Raw genomic sequence first — 14761 nt, 5'->3', positions numbered from 1 at the left:
GGATAAATTGTTCCCTGATACTCCAATAGGTATATGAGTCTAAACTATTTCCTACCATTGACGGGAAGTTCCTGGAGGATATTACGCTAATATTCTTAAGGATAACCCGGTCAGATAACAAAGTCAAACCCAGTTCCGAGAGAGAAGCTGGGGGTGGATAATCCAATGCATCGGGAAGTTCCCGGAAGAATACCCCATGGGTATTCTTAGGGATAACCCAATCATTGAAGAATTGACAAATAAGAAATTCACATTCGAACTCTGAATGTCAGAATGTCTCTTCTTATTCTTACCAAAATTCTCTAACTCTTATGAGTTTTCGTGAGATGAGATCCAATCCTCTGATAGGTTAATCTTTCCTCACCAAACAATCCGCTGATCAAACTAAACAACAGGGGATCCACCAACATTTCCATTTGCCCGTCATTGGCATTTCTCAGACTTAACTTGCTAGGTCCTAAACGCCTAGCATTAAAGTCTCCCTTTGAGTGATAATACGAGTTGGCACTTTCTTTGCTACCCGTATTCCACTTTCTTTGCTTTCTGGTCAAACCTATAAAAGTTAGGGCCAAAGCCAAAATCCCCTCTCGATTCCCCCAATGAACGAGAGGTCCACTTTCAAATCGAGTGACCAATCCTATAAAAGTTAGGGTCATTCGAATCATTCCGATTCTCGGGGTGGAGATCCCACTCCTAGTTTCACCTTTCCGGATTCTGGGGGTGGAGATCCCACCCCGAGTCTCCTTTCCGGCCGAAGATAGAATATAAAATTCTTCCTCTTCAGCACCGGGAGATAGAATATAAAATTCTTCCTCTCCTCGGACCTTTCCGATGCTCGGAGTGGAGAACCCACTCCCAGTTCATCATTCCGGATTCTGGGGGTGGGGGATCCCACCTCAAGTTCCATTTCCAGCCGAAGATAGAATATAAAATTCTTCCTCTTCAGCACCGGGAGATAGAATATAAAATTCTTCCTCTCCCGTTTCTCAATCTGTCTTTGCTTTTAGAAAAGACACGATTGTCAAATCCGGGCACTCGATGCACGGGGAATTTTATCCCGAAGCCTGAGTAGGGATAAGTCAACGCCTAACACGCGTTGCCGGGTAGTCTATTCCCGTGAGAAAGACGAAGTCTATGTATTCAAAATCATAGCATTAAGTCTAAGAGAAGCAATTCTCTTAGCACAACGTTACATGTGAAACGGGTTTTAATAATTCACATGCTAGCCCGATTCAAACGGTAATCGGTAAAGGCACATCAAACCCGTTGATGGCTGGGGGTTTGCCAAAAATCCCAAAGCCTATGTCTAACACACATGGCCGGTTAGTCTTTGACCGTAAAAAGGACAAAAGACCACATATTCAACATTGTGGCAGGTTGTTATTAATAACACCATAATCCGTGCCTCACACGCACGGGGAATTTTATCCTGAATCCTAAGTAAGGATAAGTCAGCGCCTAACACGCGTTGCCGGGTAGTCTATTCCCGTGAGAAAGACGAAGTCTACGTATTCAATATCGTAGCACTAAAAGGGTTAACTCTTTTAGCTTAAACGTCACATAGGAGCGGACTTAAACAATCCGCATGCTAGCCCGACTCAAACGGTAGTCGGTAAAGGCTAATCAAATCCGTTGAAGGCTGGGGATTAGCCAAAAATCCTAAAGTCAACGCCTAACACGCGTCGCCGGGTAGTCTATTCCCGTGAGAAAGACGAAGTCTACGTATTCAATATCGTAGCACTAAGAGCGTTAACTCTCTTAGCACAGCGTCACATGCGGAACGGACTTAAACAATCCGCATGCTAGCCCGACTCAAACGGTAGTCGGTAAAGGCTTGTCAAACCCGTTGATGGCTGAGGATTTGCCAAAAATTCTATAACTGCGAGTCATTGACGCATCAACTCCCCTAGTTGGTCTCGTGACTTGAGCATCCAACAAATTCAGGATAAAATCCACACACGCAGATGAATCAGCTTTAACAGTTGGTCCTGCAGCCCTAACACTCGGGACCGCCATGCTCCAATACCTTAAGAGCTTAAACTGTGTATACTCCAGCAAACGTACGAGTATAAACTGTGTTAATGGCGATCCAAAACCCTAGGTCAACACCGGTCAACGCGTAACCCTAGGTCAACGCCAGTCAACGCGTTACAACCAAAGTCAACGTTCGACGATTCGAAACCCTCGGGTAAACGCCGGTCAACGCGTAACCTTAGGTCAACGCCGGTCAACGCGTTGCGATAAAAAGTCAACACACGGTGATCCGAAACCCTAAGCCAACACAATGTGACGGAGGTAGTTCAAAGTCAACTCAATGACACGAGCCAAACTCATTCATCAGCTGCAGACTCGAGACTCCGACGACGGCCAAGCGATAAACGCAGCGCCGGAAGAACTTTGGCTATTCGTCAAAGCATCGGATAGACCGAAAATCGAAGGAGTCAAGAGTTAAAGCTAACTACAGGTCCTTACGCCGACTGAAGGCTAGACCAATCACATCCAAAGTATTCCAGCCTCTTCTATAAAAGAAACGAGTCCGGAACACTTTGGAAGGGGTATCTGTAGGCATTGAAAATTGCCTATAGGTCTCCATGAATGGTTCAGTGTTAAAGAGCGACGATGAACGTCACCATCCGATCCACAGGAGTCCAATTGATGTCGACGAACGACTAAAGAGAATCGACGAGCTACGTGAGCGGATAGGATTTCGGAACAACAAAGACCCGGACCAACCGGGAACCCGGCATTGTTCACAAAAAAGGACAACGCCCTTCGTGCCTCGACCACTCTACAGATAATCCAACCATCAGAGCGGATCGAACTCTTCGCCAAGCATCCAACGCACTTGGAATCACTCAAATCCGAGTCCGGACTAAGAATCTACGGGGAAAACAATCATACACCTCAAAACGGAGTCCCGGCAGGTCGAAACACCCCGGGGGTGTCTAGGAAAAGCCTAGACATCCCAGGGGTGTCTAGGCCCCCTAGAGGTCCCCTAGCACCTATAAATACCCCCCTTACCCCTTTGTTTTGGGGGAGGATTTTTGGAGACCCTTGGCGAAGCCCTGCTGCAGTGAAGAGTGCTCGTGTGCTTCAACAAGGAGAGGAGAGGTCTACATCAGAGCCTTCATCACCCGTCCGATCCTTAGTATTAGCCCTTGGCGTTAATACTAAGAAGAGCTAATACCTCGCTTTAGCCGAGGTATACGCTTATAGCTTCTAGATCTCACGCGGATCGACGAAGCTCTGTCCGATTCTTTCGAAACAGATCTGAGTGCTTGGTGGTCCACGGATATTGACGTCCCCGTCACAGGCAAAAGACCCACGCAAGCAAGATACGATAAACGGATCTTGCGTTTGTTTGAAGGTCACAGGCCAAAGACCCACGCAAGCAAGAGACCGCAAAACAGGATCTTGTGTTTATTTTCGAAAAGTTGTAATTTTTATTCTTTGTTATTTGAATTCATTTGTAACGATTGAAGTTTAATGAAATCAATGATGAAGGCAACTTTTTCCAAAAACAACTCTATTAAGACAAGAGGGAAATTTAATTTGGTAGACAAATAAAACCGGTGAAATCTTGAGCCTGAAATTGGATGCATTACATATCCAAACATTATTTTCTTTTCTTGTGTGATATTCTCCAATGGTGTAGGATACTAGAACTTGCATTGAATCTCTTCAAGGCCACATATAACTTTTGTATGCATAAAAGGTGATTGAGGCACATTTTTGTTTATAGTCCACATTAGCCAAATAGCCTACCATGCACTATTATTCCCTTTGATTAGCCCCTTTGAGCTTATGAGCCTAATTTTTGTTGATTTAACCCACATATCTAACCTTTAAATCTAATTGTATTCCTTACCCATTGTCTAAGCTAGTGGAGCACAATTTATGATATAATGGGTTATGTGAGTAATGAGGTGTAAGCTTGGGGGTGTGAAAGTAGGTGTTTGCTTCCTTTTTATTTTCAATTCAAAAAAAAGTAAAAAAACAAATTCAAAAAAAAGGAGAAAAAAAGAGATGAATAAAGTATTCTCTTTATGGTGTATGTAATTATTGGCGTTAAACGAATTCATTATGACATACTAAAGAGAGTTGGAAGAAGTTCTTTGATAGATGATGGAGTTTGTGTGGATGTCATTGATCTTACTTTGAGATCTAATCTTTTGCAGTCATCGCTCCACTAGTGATAGGCTTTCTACTAATCCTAAATATCTATCCTACCCTTTTGACCCTAGCCCCGTTACAACCAAATAAAAGACCTCATGATTTTGTTGCATGCCTTAGTTTTCAAAGTGACAGAGAATTGAGATGAGATGCAAGCCTATGGATTGATACATCCATTCGGAAGAATTTTGAGTGACATAATTCTATCCTTAAATACATGAGAGATTGAGAGTCCACATACCCTAAAGTGAAGTCTACCAATTTAACTACCTGGAAGTCTTAATTTTACTACTTCTGGGTTGAAGCTAGCTACATGAATTTCTTCTTCCTACTTTGACTTGAGAATTGGATAGGATGGCTATCCTTGACTTGTGACGCTTGTGATAGTAAGTAAAGTTTGAAATGTAATTTCGTTGAGAGTTTTGGAAATTACTTTGTTAAGTCCTGATAAAACGTATTTGTCTTGTGATATGTTTGATATTAGTTAAAGGATTGACGAGGGGGTGATCTCTACTCTATTTGGCTTCCACTCCTCCTAATTTTTATTATTTATTTGCTTGAGGACAAGCAAAAGTCTAAGCTTGGGGGAGTTGATAAACACGTAAAATATGCATTATCTTAGTGTGTTTCAAGCATGATTTACGGATGTTTAATGCATATTTCGTGTTTAGATTGATGATACTGCTATTGTTTGTGTTCTTATATGTTGGTATTGGCTTAAGATTGAAATATTCGATGATCGTTGGAAGTAGAACAAGAGTTTGAAGCAACAACAAGATTTCGAATGCATGGTTTGAGAAGAAAATGGATGCACGAGTATAAAAAACTAGAATTTTGACCATGATACAATATGAATCTAGAAAATATCAAAAGATAAAAGTTATAGATCTCTTCAACAGTTTTCCAATGTAATTTGAATCATCTCATTTTGAGATCGGACGCAAAAGTTATAGCCAAAATACCGAAAACTAGACAAACAAGCACAAAATCAGCAAAACAGATTCCACCACACCCTGGTGTGGTGCGCACCACACCCGTAGCGCGGGCCTTATCTTTTTCTAGATTTTCTGTGGATATATAAATAGATATTTTGGCTTAGGATTTAGATATCTTTTGTTATGTTCTCTTAGCCGTCAATTAGCAACTATTTTAGAGTTTAAGTATCGAAGGAAGACACTAATTTCTTGTACAAGATTAGATTGCAAGTTCTTATTTTGAAGATTTCAATTAAAAGACGGGTGAGATCTTTCCTCTCTTTAATTAATTTTTTCTTATGATTAATTTGCATAATTATTTGATGTATTCTCTTATCCCAATCATGTTTGGGTAGATTATTTGTTTAGGATTGGGAAAGAATCCAACTTTTTGGTGATTGATGATGAATTAATATAGGTTCTTGGTGAAAGTTTAAATCTTTAAACTTAATTTCTTGTGTTTTAATTTTGTTGATTCGCTTGATCAGCATATTAGCAATCATAGGTAATTAATTAAGGGACGAAAAGGTGAAGATTAATACTGAACCTCTAGAAATTTAAGCAGGGAACTCGAACCACATAAGTAGGCTAGATTCCTTTGGGATTTGATTAGGATTAGCATAAAGCTTAATTGGTTTAATTTAATATTGATTCCACGAAAGTAGGTTAATTGGGATTAATTAGGCACGATCTTTAGACCTTGAAAGAGACTTTAGATGAATTTAGGCTAATTCACCCTTTCTAGTTTAAACCAACACCGAGAACTAAAATAATTCATCATTGAGTATCGAAGTTGTGGTGAAAACCCAATCCTGGCTCTTCATTATATTGAATTCCACCTGATTAGCCATTTATTTTATTTCTTTTAATTTTCATCTCTTCTAATTTACTCATTAGTTTAGCTAGTCAAATAACGTGAAATTTGGTAATTAACCCCTAGTCCCTGTGGGATCGACCTTGATAGCTACAACGAGTTTGTGCGCTTGCATATTTTTCCTATCAGAAAGGAGCATCTCTGGCTTTGAGAAGGACCTTCCAATTAGAAAAACGAGTCATCAAAGCTACATCGTCTGGACATGTTATGCATTCCCCATATCCTTGAAAAGAACTTGGAGAAACTCCCAATCCCAGAGGTGGTAGGGCAAATGAGAGATCTTAACCTAAGAAAGAATAGGGTCTAGAATAACCTTAAGGCCCAGGTCTTCTCTCCATCGAAAAAATGACCATTGAAATCCCCCATATCCACCAGCTTCATGTCCTATGCTTGCTTCGTCATATCCCTATCAGGAAATTGAACCAAGAAGCTGTTCTTAGAAGCTCTAGAAACTTTATGAGGCCAATCACAAATGTTAAACTTAAAAGGAGAGCATCTCCTTTAGTTCTGAAAGTGTAGAGCTACCCTTGCACACATAGAAAATGGCGAAGGAAGAAAGCACTGCAATGTGTTCCTTGACCAATGAAGGGAGTGATACAATCGGAGTCCCCTTGATGGAGGAAGGACAATCTCGAGCCTTATGGACTAAATTGTTACACTTGAAACAAACGAAATCCTCCATATTGCAATTTTTGCTTAATGCTTGGAATCCCCACAGAAGAAACATTGTTTATGATAATCAAATGATTTCTGAGAGAAAACCTTCTTTTCCTTACTCAACTTCTTATGATTGATGAGTCGAATCCACCCGTCATCATCGCTAACTTTTCACAAAAACAAGGTAGGGTTTTTTAGAGAAGAACCTAGAGGAAGAGGATGCTGCCTCGAGAAGAGAGATGAAAAAAATTTCTTGAAAAGTGAAGGGATACGAGATGAAGACACATGAGATGGTGAATTGTTTAACTCCTTCTGCTTATAAGTAGTTTATGTAATGTCTTCCAATACAAAAGTTTCTCTGTATGTGGTGTCTAAATATTTGTCACACAATGCTTCTTGTGTATATAACTGCGAGTGAAGATATTTACACATTTCTTTCCGGAGTGCTTATACATACATGATATTCGGGGATAGATTTCATAGAATTGACGGTTGGTTGCAAGTCATTTCGATCTATTCATATAGGGTTTGAGGTCATTTCTAATGAAGTTTGTCAAACAAAGTTGTTACTACATAGAAATGGCTAAGTGTTCATCCTCCCCAAGGAGCTGACACGTGTCCCATACTAACTAAGTAGCAAATGGATCTTGCCCTATGCAGGACGACTCGAACGACATGGACACTCTACCCTTCCTAAGAGGGCAGTGTAGAAAGGCATCCTTACTCGGGAACTGTTGTTATTGTTGACCTCTACTTCTTTTTATCCTACAAGGCCAGGTCGAGAACTTTTAAACTCAAGAGGACCGAATAAAAAGGCATCATTTATCGGCCCTCTCACAAGGCTGAGACGAAAAGCGGTTTGCCCTCGAGTTCCTTGTCGATATTCGATCACCGTCATATCGAATGTATGGTCAGAATGTCCATTGTTCCAACTCTAAAAGTTTTTATGACTCATTGGATTTCGTCAGCACCATGCTTTCCTAGTCACCATCACATTAAACATATAAGTGACTCATCCCATCTGCAACTAATGCCTATAAAGTATCTGCTAACTAAGTCGTCTGCCTGTACTTGGCCAAAGTTACATAATTGCCCTCTAAGATCTGCAATAAAGAAGAGGTATTGTCCACTACATAGGGCAAGCAATCTCTTGCTACAAAACACATTTTAACCCTATTTCTTCTCCACTCAAGCACATCACTGACTTGATCGTAGGAGGAATCACCAGAGATCCCAACTCATATCCTCTCATGTGTTGTTTTGTGTGCAGGACTGAATCCTCTGCCCATAAACCAACTATCTAAAGAACATTGAGGAACTTTAATACATCTGGGAAATCCACACTTAATCCCCAGTTCGATAACTAACATCAACAAAAGCATTACTTGTAGTAAATATACATTGCATATTGCCTCGGGATGTATTAATTTTTTGTGGTAGCAAAGACATAGGAGATTGTTTGTATAAAACGACGTCAAATTGTTCAAAGTGTTAGCAAACATGAAGATTCGGCAGGGGAATGGTGTCTGCCATACCAAGGTGTAGCAGAATCTACCCCTATTGTCATGGGTATGATGTCTGCCACACCTAGGTGTGGCAGAATCTACCCCTATTATCAGGGGTGTGGTGTTTGCCACACTCAGGTGTGGCAGAATCTACCTTATTTTTAGGGGTGTGGTGCATACCACACCCGGGTGTGGCAGACTCATTTTTAAATTCCTACATTATTTAGGATTGAGTTTGCTATAAATAGAAACATATGTTTCTAGGGTTTGATGAGATGAATTTGAGCAGCCATTGAGAGGGTTTTGTGCATCCTTTGTGGGAGAATTGGTGAGAGATTTTAGAGCTTTGTTTGAGGGTTTATTTGTGAGATTTTGTGAGATTGTAAACCCTAGTTGTATTCTCTTTCTCTAGAGCTTTGTTTGAGGGTTTATTTGTGAGATTTTGTGAGATTGTAAACCCTAGTTGTATTCTCTTTCTCTCTAATAGTAAAAACCGGTTTATTTGTGAGATTTTGTGAGATTGTAAACCCTAGTTGTATTCTCTTTCTCTCTAATAGTAAAAACCCCCCTCCTTATCCCGTGGACGTAGGTAACTTGCCGAACCATGTAAAATTCATTTGTTTATGTTCGTGCCGTTATTTTGTGTTTGTTTGGCCTTCTCTCTCAGCGTTTGGTTTGGTTCCTCGAAGCACAACAAGTGGTATCAAAGTCCAGACTACGCTTGGGATTAGGTGGAGGAGTAGATCGCTTTGGAAGCTCATCTAGAATTTTAATTGGAGATAAATATGAGATTTTTACTATTGTGGATCTTGTCTTCTGTCGTGTGGGGGTGAGATCTTTTGGAGGCTCTTATTAGGGTTTTAGTTGAAGGTAAAAATCTACATTTCTCGCAGTTTGGATCTATCTTTCAGTTTCTTCCGCATTCATTTGTTAGTGTTTTAAGGAAGATGGCTGGGAAAGAAGGTGTTGAGATTGGTTCTTCTGGCGTGAAGACCGTTCAAAGTTTGAATGTCCACTCTATAACGATAGACATGGAGAAGTTTAATGACACGAATAACTTTGGATTATGGAGATGTAAAGTTTGGATGCACTGAACACGTAAAATTTAGAGAATACTTTGGAATTAGATGGCAAGCCAGATGATATTGAAGAAAAGGTTTAGAAAAAGATGAATTGAACGGCGTGTGACGTCATTAGGTCTTGTTTAACTCAGGATCTAAAATATGATGTAATCAATGAGACTTCTGCAAAGAAGATTTGGGAGATTCTTGAATGCAAGTATTTAATGAAAAGTGTTAAGAATTGCTTGCATTTGAAGAGGAGGCTTTACCGTTTCTAGTTGAAGAAGGAAATCTCAATTAGTGATCATATGAACAACTACACGAAGCTTCTTGTGGATGTTATGATCGAGGATGAGGACAAGACGTTGTTGTTCTTGAGTTCCTTGCCTGATGAGGAATATGAGACCTTCGTTCTTACTCTAATTAATGGAAAGGAATATCTTTCATATAGTGAGGTTATCACTGCTCTTGTGAACTATCAACTAAGGAAGAAAGACAAGGAGACTTCAATTAATACAATAGCAGAGGTATTGACCGCAAGAGAGAAAAGTCCAAACCGAAAGAATTAAAAGTTGCAGTCTAGAGTAAGGCATCCTATAGTTGGCAAAGATTAGTGTGTTTGGTGTAAAGAGACTGGTCATTGGAAGAAATATTGTCTAAAGCTCAACGAATGGATGAAGAACAAGCAGAAGAGAAAAAGGAAACAACCATCATCAGAAGCAAACATCATCGAATCGGATGATAATATTTTTGACTCATCTATCTTTGTGCTCTCTATCAGTCCTACAGGTTGTTATTTAGAGGAATCTGAGTGGATGTTGGATAGTAGTATAACCTATCATGTGTGCCCTAAAAGGGAATGGTTCTCAAGTTTCGAGAAGCTGGATAGTGGTGTAGTGTACATGGGTGATAACCGTGCGTGCCAGATACTTAGGATAGGTAAAATTTGTATCAAGATATATGATGGGATAGTTAGAGAGTTACATGGTGTGAGATATGTTCCTTCCTTGAGAAAGAACCTGATCTCGATTGGAGCTTTACCTAGAGAGGGTCTGAAAGTTCATATTGTGGATTTGGTTCTCGAGATTGTGAGAGGCTCTCGTATTGTGATGAATGGCGTCAGGAGGAGTAACTTGTACTACTTGACTGGAAGTACGGTGGCAGGTGAAGAGCTGACAACTTCTATTGATTCTACTAGACTGGGGCATTTGAGGCCGGACCATTCTAGTATTGATTTGGAGAAATGTGCATTGACCTATAGTTTGAAGTCCAGTAAACATTTTGATATAAGCAAGAAGACCGATGTGAAGTTTGGCACCTCTATTCACCGAGCTAAGGGCCTTCTAGATGGAGTTCACGTGGGCGTTTGGGGGCCTTAAAGGAGGCATCATTAGGAGGTAATAGACATCTAGTTTTCTTTGTTGATGACTGTTCTAGGCATGTTTGGGTTGCAACCAAGTCCCATTTGAGTAAAGTCCTAGTAGTCTTCAAGTGGTGGAAGAAGTGTATAGAGACTAAGACAGACAGAAAAGGCAAAGTACTCCGTTCTAATTTTGGTAGGAAGTACAAGAAGGAACAGTTTCTGTATTTGTGCCGTGCTCAGGGTATTTTGAGACACTTCAATGGAAGGGAAATCTTAGGGCAACTAGATGGGGTGGCAAATTTAAAGAATCGTGCCTTACTGGAGAAGGAACAATGTTTGTTGTCAAGCAGAAGTTTGCAGAAGAGGTTCTGGGCTGAGGCTTTGACATATTCGAGCCATCTTATTTACAGGTTGTCGTCTGCTGTAATTGGAGGTAAAACTCTATTGGATAGTTGGTTTGGTAGTGTCACTTTTGACGAGGCTTTGATGATGGAGCCTATTGACTCTCAGCATGTGGAGAGTTTTGGACAGATCATAGATGTATCACAGCGGGTAGAGAGTGATGTCACTTCACGCTTGATGGATATTACTCCTTGTTCTCCAGATTATTCTGTATTGTTTGAGATTTCAGCTGAGGTGATACAGTTTAGGGATCATATAGTTGATGTTAATACAGATGATGAATTTGAGGATCAGAAACCGGAGGTTCAGGATCAGATTTCGAGTGCAGCGGGTGGACACAACTCAAATTTGGCTATGATTGGTAATTATATTTCTTCTACATATAGAGTTGAGGGGTTAAGCTCTAAGACAGAGTTAGTGGGGAGAGATGTAAGTTTGGAAGAGAGTTTTTCTTTACACTTTGAGGCCAACAGGGGCGTGATCAGCTGTAGATTGGTTAGTGTTGATGATCGAAATGTTGAAGAAGGATTGAGAATTCTTCTAGTTGATTGAGGTCATTTACGACCATTTATGTGAACTACGTGAGGCTTGATTTCTTAGGCAAGAGGATACATAGGAAGTCATTTTTGATGTAGCCGGTTTGATGAGTTAATACCGATATTTGGAGTTTGTTCGCATTCTCATTCGGATCCCAACTTGTTGTGGATTGAGTCCGTTGTCGTGAATTTATTTCACTTCGTACTAGACGCAACAAGTGGGATGTTTGGTTCGTATTGGTGTCGGCTCAATTTTGGGAAAATTTCACCGATGTGGAGAATTGTAGAAAATGACGTCAAATTGTTCAAAGTGTTGTCAAACATGAAGATTTGGCAGGGGTGTGGTATCTGCCACACCCAGGTGCGGCAGAATCTGCCCCTATTATCAGGGGTGTAGTGTCTGCCCCACCCAGGTGTGGCAGAATCTGCCATGTTTTTAGGGGTATGGTGCGTGCCACATCCGGGTGTGGCAGACTCGTTTTTAGATTCCTACATTGTTTAGGATTGAGTTTGTTATAAATAGAAACACACATTTCTAGGGTTTGATGAGACGAATTTGAGCAACCATTGAGAGGGTTTTGTGCATCCTTTGAGGGAGAATTGATGAGAGATTTGAGAGCTTTGTTTGAGGGTTTATTTGTGAGATTTTTGAGATTGTAAACCCTAGTTGTATTCTCTTTCTCTCTAATAGTAAAAACTCTTCCCTCCTTGCCCCGTGGACGTAGGCAACTTGCCGAATCACATAAAATTCGTTTGTTTGTATTCGTGCCGTTATTTTGTGTTTGTTTGGCCTTCTCTCTTGGCGTTTGGTTTGGTTCCTCGAAGAACAACATTGTTTACCTCTGAGCCACATTTGAAATCTTCGCAAGTGACTTATTTGACGCCGGACATTTTCAAGCTTTGGAAGACGTCTTGTAGTTTTTATTTCCTTTGTATGGTTTATTTTTCTTTGTCACTTTTATAACTCTATATTTGATTCTTATGAACACCTTGTCATGTGTTGTATTTTATTTTTATTTTAATATAAGAAACTCGCCTCACTCTTTAACGTGGCAAATATAAATAGATACTAAACATTTATATCCAATAGTACATATATCCTAATACGAATACAGAAGTAAACTAATGTATAAATGAGTATATGCATTGATCATACAAGTACCATTATTTTGACAATATTTAGTTTAATGGTTTTGGGATCAATTTGATAATATCGAGACCTAATCTTAATTAGTTTCTCAAACATGCAGAACATATTAAGCGACTACCCCTGTAGAAATTTATTATATCTAAATATTTTTTGCGTCACATGATCTATTTATTTTCTCAATACATATGAATCGATTTTTCATTTTTGAATATATCTATATTTTTATCCATATATGTGATTACTCAGCAGATATAAATACAATAAGCATCATATTCATTATGTTTTAACCCTAGTATCAACCCCAAGCCTAAGTCAAATACTAAGCTTTTGGTCATGAGAGGTCTTCTCTTATATGTACTCCTGCACAAATCTGCTATTTGTAGACGCAAAAAAATCACTCACGTATATATTGGTTCTGGCATTGGGTAGGATATGATATGATCTAGTGAAAGAATAAAGGAGTTATTTGATGCTGGACATTTTCAAGCTTTGGAAGAGTCAAGTCTTGTAGTTTTTATTTCCTTTGTATGGTTTATTTTTCTTTGTCACTATTATAACTCTATATTTTTTATTTTTATGAACTAGGTGTCATGTGATGTATTTTATTTTTATTTTAATATAAGAAACTTGCCTCACTACTATTTTTTATTTTTTTTATTTTTGATTGGCAATCATGACATACATGATATATATGTTTCTGTCATTATCACTAGCATTGCCATACGTGCAAAGCACGTGCAAGAGAGACACAATTATTTTTAACAAATATGTGAAAAATTATATAGTAGATCTCATTGTAATGTTAGATCTTAAAATCTTAATGTTGATGCTAGTTATCAAATAGGGGGTTTATTTGTAAATTAAAGTAGAGTTATGGTCCTCAAACTCCTCTAGATATGACTGGCTCTGTAGATCATTGTTCTTCCTTACACAAGAAGAACTTGTGAGAGGTCGAAGTTGGGTTCTCTGATTATTCTTCTGACGATCAAGTCGGTGTTTGAACTTGAGTGGGAAAATATAAGAGAAATAGTGAGAGGAATTGCTCAGAGTTGCCTGACAGCAGAAGAAGTTACTTCATGTAGTGCAACTCCCATTTATAGCAGATTGGAAGGCATGAAGGTAACTGTGGCCGAGTCCATGTAGGCAGCTGACTTGGAAGGTGTCTATACATGTGTCGGCTGCTGAAGTGGGTGAGTCATTTTTGATTGGATGTGAGGACTATCGAGGGGGGTTGGTGAGTGATGAGTCATTAGGACTCGTGGCACCAGCTGTGATGAGGATAGGCAGATGTTGGTGTGGGGTTCGAGAACGCACCGCCTCTTAACTCGATTTTACAAGTGAGACGACAAGTACCGTCTTTTTAGTCTGCCTCGATAGTTGTTGGCTGAGATAGTGGGCCGAGTGTGGAGGCTTGTGTGCTCGATCTAATAGGTAGGTCGGCAAGTACCGCATCTTGAGTTGGCCATGTAAGTTGTCGGCCTATGGATTCGGCCGCAGAAGTGGTTCGAGTCATCTGGGCTTTGATCATGTCTAATCTGGTGTGGAGTGGAACGCTCGTCGATAACTCAAGAAAGATTAACACTTAGTTATTTATAGGCTATAACACTTAAGAAACAATCTTATTCCTCTGATAAATATAATTTTTTATCCTCTATAACAGGGTTTGCATGAGCTGTATTTCTTTTATAACAAAATAAAATGTCATGAATATTTGTAGTTACCTACTTAAATTTAACACAATGCAACCTAAAAAAAGCTGTTGGAATTGCGTGTGAATAAATAGACTTTATTTATTAAAAATATAAAGTGCTTTTAATTATTACAATTAAGTGTAATTAATTAAAATGACTATTTTTGAATATAAATAGAGAACTAATATAATGCACTTTTTAAAATTTTAGTCATTCTTTTTAAACCATGAAATACATTAAAAAACTATCATATATATATATATGATTAAGTGAGGTTGTACCAAAAACATATATTTTATGTTTTTTTTGAGCAATTTCATAATTACAGTTTTCTTAATAAAGTAATTATAATTTTTTTTATTTCCAATTACAATC

This window comes from Asparagus officinalis, chromosome 5 (assembly GCF_001876935.1).
Source record: "Asparagus officinalis chromosome 5, Aspof.V1, whole genome shotgun sequence".
In the NCBI taxonomy this organism is placed as follows: domain Eukaryota; kingdom Viridiplantae; phylum Streptophyta; class Magnoliopsida; order Asparagales; family Asparagaceae; genus Asparagus; species Asparagus officinalis.
This window is presented reverse-complemented; position numbering follows the sequence as displayed.